The sequence below is a fragment of the Mauremys reevesii genome, linkage group 10 (genome assembly GCF_016161935.1).
Source record: "Mauremys reevesii isolate NIE-2019 linkage group 10, ASM1616193v1, whole genome shotgun sequence".
NCBI lineage: Eukaryota > Metazoa > Chordata > Testudines > Geoemydidae > Mauremys > Mauremys reevesii.
The window spans coordinates 38,435,339-38,452,759 of record NC_052632.1 but is presented as its reverse complement, the minus strand read 5'-3'; the positions used below and the strand labels follow the sequence as shown (position 1 = coordinate 38,452,759).

The 17,421-nt window shown below is 54.2% G+C and overlaps 1 protein-coding gene across 1 annotated transcript in view; it reads left to right on the top strand.

The window, feature by feature from the left end:
• Positions 1-17,421, top strand: part of CSK (C-terminal Src kinase) — a 62,377-nt gene that overhangs the window by 22,575 nt on the left and 22,381 nt on the right. The gene's annotated exons all lie outside the window — the stretch shown is intronic.

Here is a 17,421-nt window from a genome sequence, read left to right as displayed (position 1 = left end):
CTGCAAGGTGCCGAGTGCCCAACGCCTGCAGGAGTCGAGGGCATAGAGCGCCTCCTCCGAGTGTTAATGCCCACACCTGATGGGAGAGCATTTAAATGGCAACATTATTTAAGCACTGCTAATGGAAAGAACAAAGCCTCCGCGACTGTAAACTCTTTGGGGCAGGGACTGTCTTTGTGGTCTGTGTTTGGAGAGTGCCATGCGATCCCAATCCCTGGCTGCAGCTGATAGGCGCTGCTGCAGTGCAGATAATAAGGGGGAAGTCGAACTGAGTGACCCTCTTGCTGAGGGCAGGCCCCAGGGTAGTTCTAGGGACCCTGCGGGGTTAATCCTATTTTCAAGTGCCCCGATGGCTGCAGTGATTAAAACTGGAGAATCTCTCTCCCTCCCTCCCTCCCGGTCAGAATGGCAGTGACGTTGGGGACTTTTGCCTTTTTCTGCAGCGTGTGGGTGCTAGTCACGTGCCAGGATTATCTGAGTATCTCTCACATAATCATTTCCTTGTCATTGCGGGGACTGGTGTACCTGGATCCCTCCTACTCGCTGCCTGTGGTACAGAATAGTCTAGTCTCCTGTGGGATGTAATATGTCAGTCTGATTTCCGGTGTTGGGTTTTGTGTGCAGGTGCTGGGCCTGGCATTGGTGGCCTGTGGTCTGACAGAATCATCTGCTGTTCCCGTCTGTCCTTGGATTCTGACTCTGGGCCTTGTCTACACTTGAGTTCTGCACGTGTAGCTATACGGGGCAAACCCTCCAGTGTGGACACGTTTTCTAACCCCACCTCTCCAAATGACATTAACTATGCCACAAACGCTCTTCTGTTGGTGTAGCTGCGTCTGCACTGGGGGTTTTGCCAGCATAGCTTTGTTGACTCGGGGATGTGGTGGGTTGTTTTTTTTATAAATTGGTGATAAGTTTTAAACATTGCAGTTGTACCAGCATATCAGTGCTTTTGCTAGTGTAGCTTTTACCAGTTTGGTGAGTGAAATAAACTAGATCAGCAAAAGTGCTTTGATCCCAGTATAACTGTCTCTACAGTAGGACTTTTGCTGACATCGCTGTGTTGGCAAAACCCCCACACCCTCTACTGACATTGCTGTTCTAGTGAAACATTTTAAGTTGAGGGCGTGTCTGTACTACAGCGGCACAGCTTCCTCCATTGACGGAAGGGTTTCTCCATCAATGCAGTTAATCGAGCTTTCCAAGAAGTGATAGCGGGATCAACGGAAGAATTCCGCCATCAACCTAGCTGCATCTACAGACATGGGGGTTAGGTCGACCTAACTATGTTGCACAGAGCATTACATTTTTCACAGCCCTGAGCCATGTAGCTAGATCAACCTAAGTTTTAGGTGTAGACCAGGCCAGAGACAAGCCCTTAGTGTTTGCACTTATGATAATGTGGTGGTTTTTGCATTCATGCTGCTGCTTGGGTGGGGACACTAGACTGGTCAATTTTACCTCCTGCGTCTCATCGTGTTGTAATGTTTGGGTTGCTATAGCTGCAGGGATACACTTAAATAGAGAAACTCCAGTGACTTTTATTTAGATTTTCTGTGGGTAATTTTTTTTTAAAACTCCTTAAATAGCATTGTTTGGAGAACAGCTGGTTGTAATCTGCATATTTCCAAAGCAGTGTGTAGATCTGAGTCTACTGCAGTTTTGGGGCAGTTAATTTCCTTTACACCCGTGTTTGAAGTATGGAGGCAAGTAAGACCCTGCCTAAAGTTGCACCAGTTCAATTAAAGGCAGAGCTTTAAACCAGTTAATTTAAACCAGTGCAAGACCTTTGTGGACACTCTAATTTAAACCTGGCATATATCGATTTGAGTTAAATGGATTCCTTGTTGAGTTAATTCGGCTCAAGTCCAGTTAAAGTTAAGTGTTCACAATAGAGTTTTGGGGCTGGTTTAACTAAAATCTGGTTTTAAACTAACTGAAAGTTAAACAGGTGCAAGATTGAATGTAGACGAAACTTCAGGAAAACGATTGACATTAGGTGTAAGAGATGAGTTCAGAGATCGTTAATGTAAAAGGCACCCGTGAGCCGGAAGGGAAGAATTTCACTTCTGTCTGATTCCACAGATTCCCACACCCTGTTGCTCTCTCCCAGAATAGTAGTTCTGTGTTGCTCGAAAGCTTGTCCCTTCCACCCGCAGAAGTTGGTTTAATAAAAGCTACGGCCTCACTCACCTTGTCTCTAATGTCTTGGGACCGACATGTCTGCGTACAAAGATAGTAACTGGCAAGCATGTATATTACTAACTGGCTAGTAGTCGCCTAATGGCAGGACACTTTGAGTGTCACGTTCACTGCTATTCTGTCACTGCTTGCTTTCAATACATAGGAAAAGGTGGAGACCATTTGTGCTCCCTGTTTGTCTACTGTTAGCACCCTGTGAAGTTACCAAGTTAGCATCCTGTTAAGTTATCAAGCCTGCAGTCAAGTATCAGAGGGGTAGCCATGTTAGTCTGGATCTGTAAAAGCAGCAGAGTCCCGTGGCACCTTATAGACCAGGGGTCCCCAACGTAGTGCCCGCGGGCGCCATGGCATCTATGTGTGCCTGCCTACTGGCCGCCGGACAAGCAGCCACCAAAATCCTGCCGATAAGTGGCAACGTCAAGAAGCGCTACCACCTAAATCCCACCGAATGTTGGTGGCGGCGCCTCGTGATGACGCTCCTTCATGGCGGCATTTCAGCGGCGACGTCTCTTGACGTTGCCGCTTCACGGCGGCATTTTGGTGGCCGCTTGTCCGGCGGCCACGGTCCTCAGCGCCTAGTTGTCCGGCACCCGCCCCCCGGAAAAGTTTGGGGACCACTGTTATAGACTAACAGACGTATTGGAGCATGAGCTTTCATGGGTGAATACCCACTTCGTCGGATGCATGTAGTGGAAATTTCCAGAGGCAGGTATAAATATGCAAGCAAGAAGCAGGCTAGAGATAACGAGGTTAGTTCAATCAGGGAGGATGAGGCCCAGTTCAATCAGGGAGGATGAGGCCCTCTTCTAGCAGTTGAGGTGTGAACACCAAGGGAGGAGAAACTGCTTTTGTAGTTGGCTAGCCATTCACAGTCTTTGTTTAATCCTGAGCTGATGGTGTCAAATTTGCAGATGAACTGAAGCTCGGCAGTTTCTCTTTGAAGTCTGGTCCTGAAGTTTTTTTGCTGCAGGATGGCCGCCTTAAAATTTGCTATTGTGTGTCCAGGGAGATTGAAATGTTCTCCTACAGGTTTTTGTATATTGCCATTCCTAATATCTGACTTGTGTCCATTTAGCCTGCAGTGACATCCCCAAACCACTGCACTCTGCAGCCTTCAGCCTTCTCCACAGCACAGTGCTGGAAAGGGCAGTCTGCATTTCTCAAGGTACACATGCATCTCCATGATCACACACACAGGTGTCAGGGAGAGGGGTTTTCACCGCCCCTAGAGGGGCACAGCCACAGCTCTTCCAAGCTGCTCCAGCTAATTCCTCCTCCTTGCAGTCTAGCTACACCTAACACAGCGGTCGCAGCTGCAATGCATGTAAATAATTCCCAGTGGCACTGCCAGCTCCGGTGGGGCAGAGGTAAAGCAGTGTGGGCGTGTAGCGTAACTCTTCATTTCCTTGTTTTCCGACGTTTGAGCTGGATGCTGTGGTAGGGCAACGTTACCTCTTTGTTCACGAAGGGCTTTTGGTCAGTGAATTAGTGCTGAAAAATCCTGGCCATGGGCTGCAAAGAAAAGCAATGCAGTCCATTTATATGGGGACAGTGGCCAGAGGTGATGCATGGGGAGGGGGGCATGCAGGGTCATGCCCCCCCCCCTTAGATTTGCTGCTTGGCTTGGACTGAGCATGCTCACACAGATTGAGCATGCTCAGTCCGTAACACTGCTGAAGCGGGCCGCCCTCAGTCCGCCCCCCACCTCCCCATTGGCAGGCCCAGGTTGTCTCTGACAGTGGCTGTCTTTTTTTGAGGGAGAGAGATTTAAATACACAATGAAAACAAACTCTTCTGAGTCTGTCTTCTCCCACTCACTGAAGTGCAGAGGGAATTTCCTCTAGTCTCATTAAGTGACAGAGATTCCTGCCAAACTAGCAGCCTGCGGGTTCTTCAAGTCTTAGGGCTTGTCTGCGTTAGGAAAGCTGGTGGATTTTTGACCATGTGTTCGCTAGCAGTGTGATCAGGATGGTTGGTATTTTAGCACTTGTTAGCAGGTAGGGGCCAATGCCAGAGGGGAGCCGAAGGTTTTCCTTGACTAGCTAATGTGTTAAAACTACATCTTGCCCGTCTACATTGAGGTTTTAAGGCAGGTTAACTAACGCATCTTTTTGTTTTTTAGCGTAAACATGGTCTTGGGGTTTATACGTTACATGGACAAGCTTAGGTCACTGAAGCTCTGCCTGGGTGTGAGGCCTGGATCTGATTGCAGGATGGGGGCCTTAGCTTGCAAATTCTTTGACGCAAGGGTATTTCTTCCTGTATGTCTGTACAGCACCGAGCACAGTGGGTCTCCTGATCTGGCTGAGGTATGGCCCCTCCGAGGCGGTGTCTGTTTCCCAGGCACACATTGCTCAATGAAGTCTTTTTATGTTCTCTCTCTATCTAGTAGGAGTCCTTCCTTTCTCCCCAGCCTGTCCCCAACCACGCTGATCAGCCTGGAAAGACCTGCTCCGTTATCCCTGGGTATTTCCCGTTGTCCCATCCTCTGCCTGGCTGCAGCGTAACAGACCAGCCAGCGGGGGGAACGGCTCCTTTATCTACCTGCTGCTGCACCTAGCAACTGGTGGCTCCAGCGAGTCCCCACAGCTGCCATCTTGCCTTCCAGATGCAGCTGATCCCTTGCAATGGCCCCAGCCTCAGTAGGAGGTTAACGATGGTCTCTCTGTGCTGATATTGGCCCCTGCCGAGAGACTGGACAGAGAGGAGGGTAGAAGCAAAGCCTTCTGAGCAATGCTCCCAGAGGACTAGCAGCAGCTGGACTGTGCTCAGATGGGGAAAGGGGGCTGAAATCCTCATGACTTTCCTATAGAAGAGAGGCATCAGATCAGCCAGGCCGTGTCTCAGGGCCAGTGTGGGTTCGTCCCCCTCCGGGTATGTTCTGGGCTTGAAGTCCCAAGCAACGGGGCTTCCACGCCACAGCAGCTAGCAAGTCGTGTCTCTTCCCCCCTCCCCTCCCCGAGATTCAACAAATTCCATCACATTGCACCTAAGTAACATGCCTGTGCAGCCCCGTAAATGATTCCCTGCCCTCCCCCCCTTTAGCTGGCAGCATGCAGCTAAGACATTCAGCTCTTTTAATCTTCTCTGATAAATTCCCCCCAGCCCCGGATCACGTCACTTGCCTTCTCCCTCCAGGAAGCAGCGGGGCTCCCTGCTGTGCTCCTTCCTTTGGGGCACGTTTTCCATGGGCCTTTTGGCCCCTCATGGCTCATGTCACGGGCCCTCCAGAGCCACAGCTCTCCAGTCGGCGGTGCCTGTGAACAGCACATCCTCTTCCCACCTCTCCCTGGCTGGTTACACGCTCTCTCTCCTCTTCGGGTCAGGTCGCAGGGCATCACCCGTGAGCCCTCCCAGCTGTGACTAATGGCTCCCCCGCATTGCCCCAGTCGGGGTCGCATCATGCTTGATGCTGCCATTTTGTCTGACAAGCTTCATTGGGCCTCTGCATTAGACTTTCCCATCCCACCCAGTGGCTGTGACCTTCCTTCCTCCAGCTGATCCCTTTCCTCCCCGCATCTTCTGCTGCTTCTGTTCCTGGATTTCTTTTGGACACCCACCACTAAGGGGTCTTTGCCGCCTTCCCTGTGCTCTGGATCCCTTCAGAAACCTGCCTGCTCTCCCCCAGACTCTGAGCTCCCTGCTCCCTCCATCGCACGGCAGGGGAAGCTGGCCTCAGCTAGCATCAGTTGCTGTGGTTCGGTAGCATGGCTCCTCGCTGCTGGGGAGAGGAGAAGGGCAGAGAGGGCCTGGGGTGGGGGAAAATCACCTCATCTGTGTGAAGGGCTGTGAGCGGTGACTCCTCCACATGCCGAGACCAGGGTTGTGTCCCCACATTGACACCCCCCTGCCCTCCCTCTCCAAACTCCCAACCCTGCTGTCTCTTGGGGGTTCCAGGCCATAGTGGGGAGAGATCCACAGGGAACCGTAGGAACTGGAAGCTGGTGTCTGAGAAGAGCCTGCCCTGCTCTGGAGAGGTGAGGAGCTTGAGAACTTCGCTGCTCAGTTACAGAAATTCCAGCCTCTCCCATTTCCTCTCCCGCCTTCTCCCCCCTCTGAAAAAATCCACCCTTAGGGCTAAACTAGGCCAGGTGAGCACTGCCAGGCTGCCCAGGATAGCCGGGGAGTGGGGGAGGGGGAGAGCTGCTGGCTGATGTGTTAAACTGTGGCCCATTTATAAGCGGAGACGGGCTGAGAGGAGTGGGTGTGAAGCTGCTGCTTGGCTCCTTCCCCGGCTCTGAACGTGGGCTCTGTGAACAGGCAAGAGCTGGCGGGCGCGATTTTATCTCCAGAGGAGAGCGCTGGGCAGTGACGCAGGCTGGGTGAAAATGATGCCGGCAGCACAAAATGCACCCAGAGTCTGGCGGCAGCTGGGCTGGAGCCTTCCAGCTCGTGGGGCGTGGGTAGACCACGCTGCCTGCGTTTGGCACTTGGAGACCAAGGCAGGAGGCACATTGGAAATGGCCAAAATTGCTGTTCCCCAGAAGGGCAGCGTTGAACAATGGTGAGAGAACAGCCCTGGGTGCGAGGATCCTGGGGCCTTGAGGAGGAGCCGCTTCTCCCTCTGTGCATTGGTTTCCATGCCTGCAGAGTGGGGATGATTACACTTGCCCCTGCCCTGCATAGGGGCACTGCCAGGTTGGTAAATTTCAGTGCTTTGATGCCGCACTAGCTCTGAGTGTTCTGGCAGTAAATTGCAGGCTCCAAACTGGTACAGGGCGGGCGAGGAGCATTTCCTGGGGATCGACCCACAATCGAGAATCTGGTCCCCCTTGGGCAGCCCTGTGGTGCCTGGTTCTCGGTCTGGAGCTGTGTGTTCAGCCCTTCTCCCAGGCTGGCTCGGAGACATGCCTGCAGCCTGAGAATAGCCACTGGAATGGGGAGGGGTTGGTTCACCCGACCAGCATCTGATGGGCCGGGCCAACCTGGACTGCCTCACACAGAGGGGACACTGGGAAGGGAGGGGGAGCGTGTCCTCCAGCACACTTCTCAATGCTCCGTCTCTTGCTGCTCCAGCTCTCCGTGCTGGAGCCTGGCCACCCCAACAAGCAAAGAGACCTCCAGGCCTCTCCTTCCCATGCTGCTCCTGCGCCGGGCTGGCGTCCCCATGCTGTGCTTGCTCCTGTGTTCCTAGGAGGAGTTGCAGCCGGATCAGAAGGCTGCGGTCCTGAGGAGTGCACTGAGCCGCAGCACAGATGATGCCACCGTTGCCTGGGTGATGAAGCCGCCTCTTGGCACTGCCAGTTCCTGGGTGCGGCGCTGTGACACAGCGTGGGAAGTGGTGTAGGGGATGGGGTTGCATCTCGGTGCGGCTGTCTGCCATAGCAGGAAGGAAGCATGTCTGGGTGCTGCTGGCTCCTGGGTGCCATGCCATGAGGGGGCCCCATGTTGGCCCTGCTGGGTGCTGCATGGGAACAGGGTAAGCAATGAAGCAATGTCTCTGCTGGGCACTGGGCTGTTATGTCACACGCCTGCACCTTGGCTCCAGTCTCTTCCTCCCTGCGGTTGGCCCCCCCTCACAACCCTTGTCTCAGTTCCCCTTTCCCTAGTATTTTTAGCCCTCAAGAGCAGCTGTCGTCGGGGCCGTGAGGAGCTGCTGCTTTGGAGGCTTCATACTGCCTTAAATCTGCCCTATAAATTAATAAAGACTTTTCTATTTCTGTGCAGCCGCTGCCCTTTGTTCCCCATCTCGCTGGCTTCCAGAGCATTCGGGGGGCGGAGGGGAGTGTCCCGCAGCAGGCGGCATGAAGGGAACGGGGGCGTCTGCATTTCGGGGGCAGTTGGGGTTGTCATGGCCTGTCCCCTCTGTAGCCTGGGGTTGCCCTGCCATTCCATGGAAAGACGTGCACTGAGCTTTGCCCCATTGAGGTCAGCAGAACCCGGGAAGAGGGAATTAGCTTGTATTTAACCTCGGGGTAATTCCACGCCCCATTACCTACGCTGCCCAAGAGCCCAACGCCTCTCTGCTCTCCATGTCAGTCTTGTGTGTGCACCTCGAGCCACGTGAGCTTGTGACAGACAGGCAAAGCTGTCTGAATCCACGTTTCCCCACCCGTCTCCGTTTTATTTCCCAGTAAAAAACATCTTTAAATTCTCAACTCATTTATTCCAAAAACTCCATTTAATTCAAGCCAAATGACGGAGAAGGAGGTGTTACCTGACTAATGCATAGACACGGGAGCCAGGACTCCTGGATTCTATTTCCAGCTTTGCCACCCACTCACTGTGTGACCATGGGCAAGTCTCTTGGCCTCAGTTTCCCTCTTTGTAAAATGAAGGGTGCTATCTCCCCACGTCCCAGAGCTGCTGTGAGAACTAGGGCTTGTCTACAGAGGGAAAGTGACTGATTTCGATGTAGTAGAATAACTATCCATGGATTAAGGCCAGAAGTGACCATTATGATCCTCTAGTCTGGCATGTGAAAGGTCAGTGTCATTAACTCTCTAGCTACAGAGGAATAACTTCCTGTGTGGACACACTATTCTGGAATAATTTCACTGCTCACATAGTTCTTCTCCCAGAGCCAGTCAGTATTCCCACGCCCAAAAGCCCGTAGTGAGTATTTGTGACCGTGTTTGGAGAGCCACCAATGAAGTGGGGCGGGAGGGCAATGTATTGTTAAAGCACCTGTCTCAATCCTGCCCCTTGGGCATGTGTGTGCCATGATCACAACCTGCGAGGTAGCTGTGTGCATGTAACACTAGGGAAAGGAGCCAGGCTTTTGAGTGGTCTTAGCGGGACAGAGGGTGGCACTGCACAGTGGTGTTCTCGCCTGTAACGAGCCACCCTGTTGGGATGATTGATGCAATGGGGAGGAGGGTCCCGTAAAGGCAGTTGGGAGATTAGCTCTGCATGGCACCCGCCTAGCACTCTTCACCCTAGCTCTTAAAGCAGCTTGCAGAGTCGTCTCTGTTTTATAGATGGGGGAAACTGACTCACAGAGGGGAAGTGACGCCTGAGGCTACAGTGAGTGCCCCTCTGCCTTACTTGCCTGGAAGCTTCCTCTTCCCCTCTGATAGCGGCGCGCAGCAGCTGACTTTCGTCTGGCTGCTCCCTGGGTGCTGCTGGTTCTTTCTCTGGGCCTGGGCGGCTCCTTCTCCTCCCCGCCTTTCTCCGGACACTGGCATCTTCCCTTATGGTGATGGGTTTGTTGCCCCCTGGCGGCAAAAGGTGGCTAGTGGCCGTACAGAGGTGCTTTGCTGGCTGTGGGCACTGAAGCTGATGACCTCAGACGCCTAGAAATGTACAGCTGGGAGGGACCTCGCGAGGTCATCTAGTCCAGCCCCCTGCGCTGAGGCAGGGCTGAGTGTACCTCGAGCAGCCCTGACAGGTGTTTGGCTAAACACCAGGCTTTGTCTAGACTCGCAGAGCTGTACTGAGTGCAGGCAAGCCCCAGGGACACACACACACGCTCTAGCTGGGTTTGTAGGTTGCACCTATCGCTACAGTATCTGAGTGTGGCAGAGTTCAGAACCCAGAAAGGCCAAGGGCCTAATATTCCTCCCGCCAGGGTTTTGATATTCTTCCCCCTCCTTCCTCCTGCCACAACCCTGTTCTTAGGTGTATTCCTGGAGCCCCAGCTGAGGTAAGGGTCCCATCGTGCTAGGCGCTGTATATAATGAGAGAGAATCCCCGGCCCAAAGAGTTTACAATCTAGACAAGGCCGAGGGCTGGGCTACCCTAGGAATTTACCTCAGCATTGTTATACGTCTCTAGGGTGTGAAAAATCTGCATCCCAAGCTATAGCGACCTAATTACCACCTCTCAGGGAGCTGGATTACCTACGGTGATGGGAGAGCCCCTCCTGTCAGCGTAGGTAGTGTCTAGGCTGAAATGCTACAGCAATGCAGCTGTATTAAGTGTTGCTGTCCCCAGACAAAGGGTGACAGGGGCAAGAGACGCACAGAAAAGAGTGACTCACCAGCAAGCCAGTGGCAGAGCTGAGTTTAGAACCCACCACCCCTGACTCGCGGTCCAGTGCCCTAACCACTGGACCACACTGCTTCTCTGCCTTCTCCTTTGCTGTTCAGTCCTGCTTGTTGCTGTTCCTAGCTGTGTGAATGCCACAGAGAGTTTTGCACCTGGTTCTAAAGGCTGATCCCTGGGCTTCTCTCCAGGAAGATAGGAGCACAAGCAAATGTTGAGGATTGGTTTTGCCTAAAACGCCTCTGTTTGCACTTGCAAATTAGGCCCAGCCCTCCAGCTCCCGGGCAGGCCGCCTGCCTGCTGCCCCTCTTTGTGGCAAAGTCCCTGGCATGCTGTGGCCAGCTGTGGGAGTTGGCGTGAATCCTGGAGTTGAGCATTTCAAAGCCACTGCCTCTAAGTGCTTCAAAAATATGAAACGGCGAGAGGGGTGTGTGCGCATGTCGTTAATTAGCAGGATTCATATTAAAGTAGATCCTTAAAACTCTTAATTTCTGTGCCCATTGTAGCCCGGGAATGAGATTTCAGAGAGGGTCTGTCTTCCCTTCCTCCCTGCTCCAGGGCCCTTGGCAGTGTTAAGTCAATACGGCTGCCGCTCGGCACCCACGTTTCGCCCGCCCTGACGCTGAGGCTCTGAGCGAGAAAGGCTCGTTTGATGCTTTGGCCAATGACATCATGCATCTCCAGGGGTCAAGATGGCAGGAACAAAGCAAGGCTTGTTACGAGTCCCACGCAGCAGGGGCCTCTCTCAGCCCGATGCAGAGTCAGGACCCTCTGAAGGGCTGCCTGCCCGTCTGGCTTAGGGAGAAATCCCACATGGTGAGAAGTCCCCGTCTGGTATATGCTGGGTAGCGGAGACTTCTTAATCTCCTGCCCCAGTGGCCCCTCTTCCTTAGCTGTGCATTGGCTCGGTGCAGTAGAATACAGCAAGCCAGTGTCCAGCCCAGGCGCTGATTTAGCCTAAGGTGATGCCCCATCTGTTGCTGTCCATGGCATTGTGAACCGCAGTCACCTCATCTCCCAGGCACGAAGCAGCATTTCCATGGGCGTCCCATTTCACTCGGGAAGCTCGGTGGCTCCACGTGCTCGAGATGCCAATTGTGCTGCTGTTTGATTGTCAGTCGCACTTGGCGTCCGGCCCCAGGGCCGATGCACCTGCCGCAGTGGGGAGCTCTCCTCCCAGCTGTCTGGGGGGTGAAGCAGATGCCTGCTAGCACCACATTTATTTATAGCAGGTTCTAGCTCGACTGCCGGGGACCTCCCCTGGATGAGCGGCAGCCGTGCTGCAGAGACACTAAGTATAGCCACTGGGGGCAGAGGGACGGGTGCTGTGGGTGGGAAAGGGAGAAGCAGCTGGCAAGCCTGTTGTGCCTTCTGGTCAGGTGGCCTTCAGCCAATGGCAGGGCAAGTTTGATCTACCCTCTGGATTCAGAGATGCGAAAGGAGGGCAGGTGCCATCGGATATGCACAGGCAGAGGAGGGAAGGGGAAGTTGCCCCAGCAGCCAGTGTGGGAGTTCAAGGTGAGGCAGCATACTGGCTCCCTGCGGCGCGGCGCGGCTCAGCTCCCCATCTGTACAATGGGGGGAATAGAAGTGCCCTCCCTCCCGGGGCTGTGTGAGGGGAAACACAGCAAAGATCTGAGGTGCTCAGATACAGCAGCGATGGGGGGGCCAGATAAACACCTAGCCAGCAGCTGACACCTGGCCCCGTCTCAGGAGATCCCCCGTTTTTAGGGGATTTCAAACTGTTGAGGCCGCAGCAGCCCCTCCCCACTCGCGACCCACTCAGCTGTGTCTCCAGCTTCAACCTCAAGCGCTGGTGGCTCTGTGCTTGCCTCCAGAGTCTCCCAGGACAAAGAGGAGGGCCACCAGACTAGGTAGTGTGAGGTTAAAAATGAAGCAGTGGAGCTGGAGGACCCTCCCCGAGGCTGCCTCTAGGCATCATAAAGAGGACTGGCCCGTGGTTTTGCTTTCCATTTGGGAGCTAGGAATTGAGGCACCTGGATTCTATTTCCAGTTGTGCGACTGGTCATGCAGAGAATGTCAGTCAGACTAGTGCCTGACTCAGGTTCCTTGATGGGGGCGGGGGTAATGGCATTGATCTGTGGTAGCCCAACCCCCTTCCTGGGGTGTTGTGAGCTTTGGTTATTGGATCTATGGGGCGCCTCTTTGGTGCAGAGGTGGCAGTCAGTGTAGTGGGGTGAGGGGCTCAGGAGACCAGGAAATTCTCGCCTAAGGGAGGTATGCTCTGTGGATTCACCCTCCTTTCCCCAGTAGGCTTTGGGGGAGGGGTTATAGGGAGTTGCCTCCTCCCCTGATGGATCAGCCCCACCCCTGCCGCCTCCCTCCAGTTCCTGCAGCTGTTTCTTCTATTATGAGTGGATTTTTCTCCATCTGTATTTGGCAGGCGCTGGCCTAAGGCTTGCCGGAGCACAGCTGACGTCACCGTCCCCTCGGCCTCCCCCAGCCAGGCTGCAGGGTGCGTTTCTAGCTGAGGTTGAGTCCAAGGACCGTGTACCCTGGAGCTCTAAGGGCGTGAGGCCTGTAGCATGTCTCACTTGCACAGAGCTCTGGGGGTGGGGGAAGGGATCCCGAATTGAGTGCCCCGCCCCCCGACCTGTTTGGTTTCAATCCCTGCACAGTTGACACCCAGCAAGCTGGAGTCTCAGGATTCCACTGCCTGCTGGGCTTTGCAGCGGAAGGGTCCGTATGGGGGGTGTCTGGGAGGTGAGGCGTCAGGTGGGCGTCCCAGGGCATGGAGTCGGAGTGTAAGGGGCTGGGAGAAGGATCCTTATAGGAACCAATCGGTTTGCATGGCTGTTCCCGCACCTGCTGAAGCTCCCAGAGTTCTGTGTTGAAGGAATCTCTCTGAGATCCCCGTGCCCCACCACCACCCACATACGCACCCCAGTATAATCTCAGCCCACTGCTGTGGTTTCTGATGGCCACGTGGCCAGAGCACTCGCCCCAGGCCAAATCGCTGGGCCATCCTTGCTCTTGGGGCTTGCGAGGGAAAACCCTCTCTGCCTGGTCTGTCCTTTCTTCTCTTCCATAGTGCATTGAGCATTCTCTAAGAGCGCCTGCTGCTTCTGCGCACGCACGTGCCCATGCACCAGTCTGTGCAAGTGGAGATTCAGTGGGTGGACCAAGCTCAAAGAATTCCAAGTGCCAGCAAGGAGCGATCTCTCTAGCATGGGTCAGGACTAGACAGACTAGTGTTAACAGTGGAGAGCGGGGGGAACCACCGAAGCTGCCCTGATGAGTGGCGGGTTCTGTTGAGCTGCCGTGGTTCAGGCAGGAGGTTGGAAGGAGGTGGCTCTTTCTCCCCATTGTGCTGAGTGGCCAATGGTGGGATCAAGGTGCAAGATGGAGGCTGTAGTTCTGGCTGCTACCAGCAGGGGGTAGTCTCTCATTTTACCCGTGCAGCAGCTGATGGCTTCTTCCAGCCGGGCAGCCCGGAGCTCTGGTCTGCTGGGGGTGAGTGTCTGCCCCGACATGTGAGGGGCCCTGCCAGGCCTGTGTGGGTTTAGGACTGGACTGAGCTGATTGTGAGGGAGGGTTCTCCCATGCTGCGGGGGGGAGGGGAGGGGAGGGGTGCTACATAGCGATGGGAGGGTAACATTCATGTGGCTGGACTGGGGGCATGAGTTTCCAATCCCCTGTCCAGCCCCACCCCACCTCCAGCTGCCTGGTTACAAGTGGCTTGCTGCAGCCCCAGGGCAAAGGGAGATCCTAGCTCCAGTCCCTAGTGACTGTGGAAAGGGATCCAGATCCCTCTCCGTGGGGGTGCATGACCTCTCCCCTCACTGAGCCCTTCCGCAGGGAGGGGCGCAGTTGCCTCCCTTTGTTCTAATGGCCCATGTGGTGCTGTCATTAACATCTCTCCCCCGCACTTCAGCACTAACTGCAGTGCCCTGGGGAGCCCTTTCCAATTACACTGAAATCCTGCACCAGCAGCTCACTTCAGGTTCAGGAGGTTTGAAGAGGAAGGAGGAGGCTGGTGAGCTGAGATGCAGCAAGATTCATAGTCCCAGATTCCGAGGCCAGAAGGAGCCATCTAGTCTGACCTGTACAGCACGGGCCAGAGACCTGCCCCACAATAATCCCTAGCGCAGGGTTTTAGCAGAACAGCCAGGCTGGATTTAAACATTGTCAGTGGTGGAAAACTCACCGTGACCTTTGGTAAATTGTTCCAGTGGTTAATGACTCTCACTGTTAAAAACTTACATCTGATTTCCAGTCTGAATTTGTCTAGCTTCAGCTTCCAGCCATAGGATCGTGTTGGACCTTTCTCTGCTAGATGGAAGAGCCCTCTGTTTAAATATTAGTTCCCATGTAGATACTTATAGACTGTAATGAAGTCACCCCTTAACCTCTTTGTTAAGCTAAACAGATGGCGCTCCTCGAGGCTTACTGCGAGGCAGGGTTTCCATTCCTTTAATCATTCCCGTGGCTCTTCTCTGACCCCCTCTGCCATTTATCACCATCCTTCTTGGATTGTGGGCACCAGAAGCAGACCGAGTATCCCAGCAGCAGTGGCACCACAGTGCCAAGTCCAGAGGTAACGTAACCTCTCTGTTGCTTCCCGAGTTTCTCTGTTTACACATCACAGGATTGCAGCCGCCCTTTTGGTTACCGCGTCGCACTGGGAGCTCATTTCAGCCGATTATTTACCACGACCCCCAAATCTTAGTCGCTGCTTCCCAGGATGGAGCGCCCCCACAGTGACACCCCCGCCACCCCCCCGGGAGTAGTTCCAGAGCTCTCCTGCCATGAGAGCATCCTCTGCGAATCTAAGGAGTGGAGAGTCCGGGCCACACAGCCTTGAGCCACGTTGGTTACAGCAGTCGCTCCCTGAGCATGTGCGTAGGGCTGGATAGACAGAGCTGCCATCATTTGTTAGAATTTATTCTTTGTGTTACTGCAGCAGCCACAGTCATGGACTAGCCCCCTGTTGTGCTAGGCGCTGTACATCACAAAACAAAAAGACAGTCCCTGCCCTATAAAGCTGATGATAATTTTTTTATGGGAAAATTAGTGTTCCCCACCATCCTAACTCAGCTAGATCCATAGGTGCTGACTTCCTCTTGACCGGGGGGTGCTCGACCCCCACCTCCAGCACAGACCCTGTCCCCACTCCCCCTTCCTCCAAGCCCCCGCCCTTGCCCTGCCTCTTCCCGCCCCTGAGCACACCCCGTCCCTGCTCCTTCCCTTCCTTCCCAGCACCACTGACAGCTGTTCTGTGGTGTACAGGAGGCGCTGGGAGGGAGGGGAAGGAATTGATCAGGGGGGCCGCAAGCAGGAGGTGCTGGGGGCAACGGGGGAGCTGGCTGCAGGTGATGCTAAGCACCCGCTAATTTTTTTCTGGAGCGCTCACGGAGTCGGCACCTGTGTCTAGATCTCACAAAAAGCCAGATAGGTTTTAACTCAAACTTCCCAAGACCGTTCCCCCTCAGTCAGAGACCAGATCTGGAAAATGTCAGCCCGAAAGATGAGAATTTGGGTTAGTTATGAGTGACTGAGAAAGGGGAGTTATAATGGAAACTCTCTCGGGCAACCTTCATGCTCCAGCTGTAGCTGCGAGGGAGGGAAATACCGATAATATGCCACTCTGCGGGAGGGAAGGGAAATGCCCCACCAGATAGAGTGCTAGGGGTTCCCCCAGCTGGAACAGAGCACCCCTTGCACGTGAGGGTGGAGTCATACTATGTGGGTAGAACTCAGAAGAAACTTCTGCTTGGGCTTTGTTGGCCTATTTCAGTTTCCACCGGGCTGGCTCAGTCAGCAGAGCATGAGACTCACTCTCAGGCTGCTGGGTTCGAGTCCTGCGTTTGAGTGAGCAGTACAGGCAGTGTGGCCTAGTGGCAAGAGAGCTGGACTGGGACTCAGGAGACCTGGGCTCTGCCACTGGCCTGCTGGGTGACCTCAGGCAAATTGCTTCAGCACCCTGTGCCCTCATGTGCCAAATGAAGCTGACCTCTTCTGTGAGGTGCCCTGAGATCTACTGAGGGGCAGGCGCTATGCAAGAGTAGGTGGTGGTGTTCTCTGCCCTGTTGGCTGCTTCTTTGCCAGAAATGGAGGAGGAGGAGAAAAGGATCCAACCCCCAGAGCTTGTTGAAATATTGGCCTCCCGCAGGCTGCTTGAACTGACTGTGTCTGCTGCAGTGATGCTGGCGTGGGAGAACACAGGCTTGTGTGTGCGCTCTTCCACCCCCACCAAGTGATGGGGGAACACAGGCTCCTTCTCCCATGGCCAGAAGAGCTGCACGCCCCCGTGCTGCTGGAGGCGCCCCCGCCAGCTTTCACTTCAGCAGGCTGTAGCGTGACTCCTGGAACTGTGTATTCGGGTTGCCTTCCCCAGTGATCTTTACAAACCCCGCTGCCCTGCTTCCCGCCCTCTGTGAGTCTGACACCTCTGTTAAACACGCCCGCCTGCACAGGCTGAAACCCACTGCAGCACTCCCAGCCCTTAACCACCTACATTATGCTTGTCTTCCTTGTCTGCCTCTGCGCTGCTGCCAGCAGAGGCTGCTTCCTCTGTGCTCTGGGTCCTGCTCCCATCCTGCTGGTCAATGGCCAGAGGGACACAGTCAAGCCAGGAGCATGGGCAGATGAGGCTGTCAGTCCTTCCGCCCCAGTTCGGCGTCCTCCAGCAGCTGCCTCCAAAGTGGAAATGGATTAGCCCCCAGGGTGTTAAACACCACGGGCTGTATTCTCGGCGTGTGTACATCACCTTAGTTCCCTGTTTCCAGCAGCTGTGGCTCTGGCCCCTCGGCATTAGCCTGAGTCATTAAAGGCATCACCTGAACTGAAAGTAAAAGGCTCCGAAATGTTCGTAAAGTGTCGCTGCCAGGTGTAAAGTCATATTTAAGGAACCTAGTGTGCCCTGTCCGCGGCAACGCCGGAGATGGTTTAAACGGAACGAAAGGGTTTAAAACATTTAATGAGCAGTTCATCACTTGCGCTGCTTTAGTCTTTGTCCTTGAGTCATTCCAAGCAGAGACATCCAGCTGGTCAGTTCCACACTTCCCGGTTCTGTGCACTAGCGGAGTGCTGCAGGGTTTGCGGGGGTGGTGGTGATGATGACGACTTATTAGCGCTTGTAGCCCCTCAAGGCTATAACGAGATCGGGGCCCCACCTAGGCTGGGTGCTGTACGGACCCCTAGTAAGAGACAGTCCTTGCCTTGATGAGCTTGCAATCCAAATAGACAAGACAAAGGATGGGAGAAAGGAGGGCTGATCTCCATCTCTGCCGACATTGTAGGAATTGAGTAAACGCCTCTGTTTTTATTTTG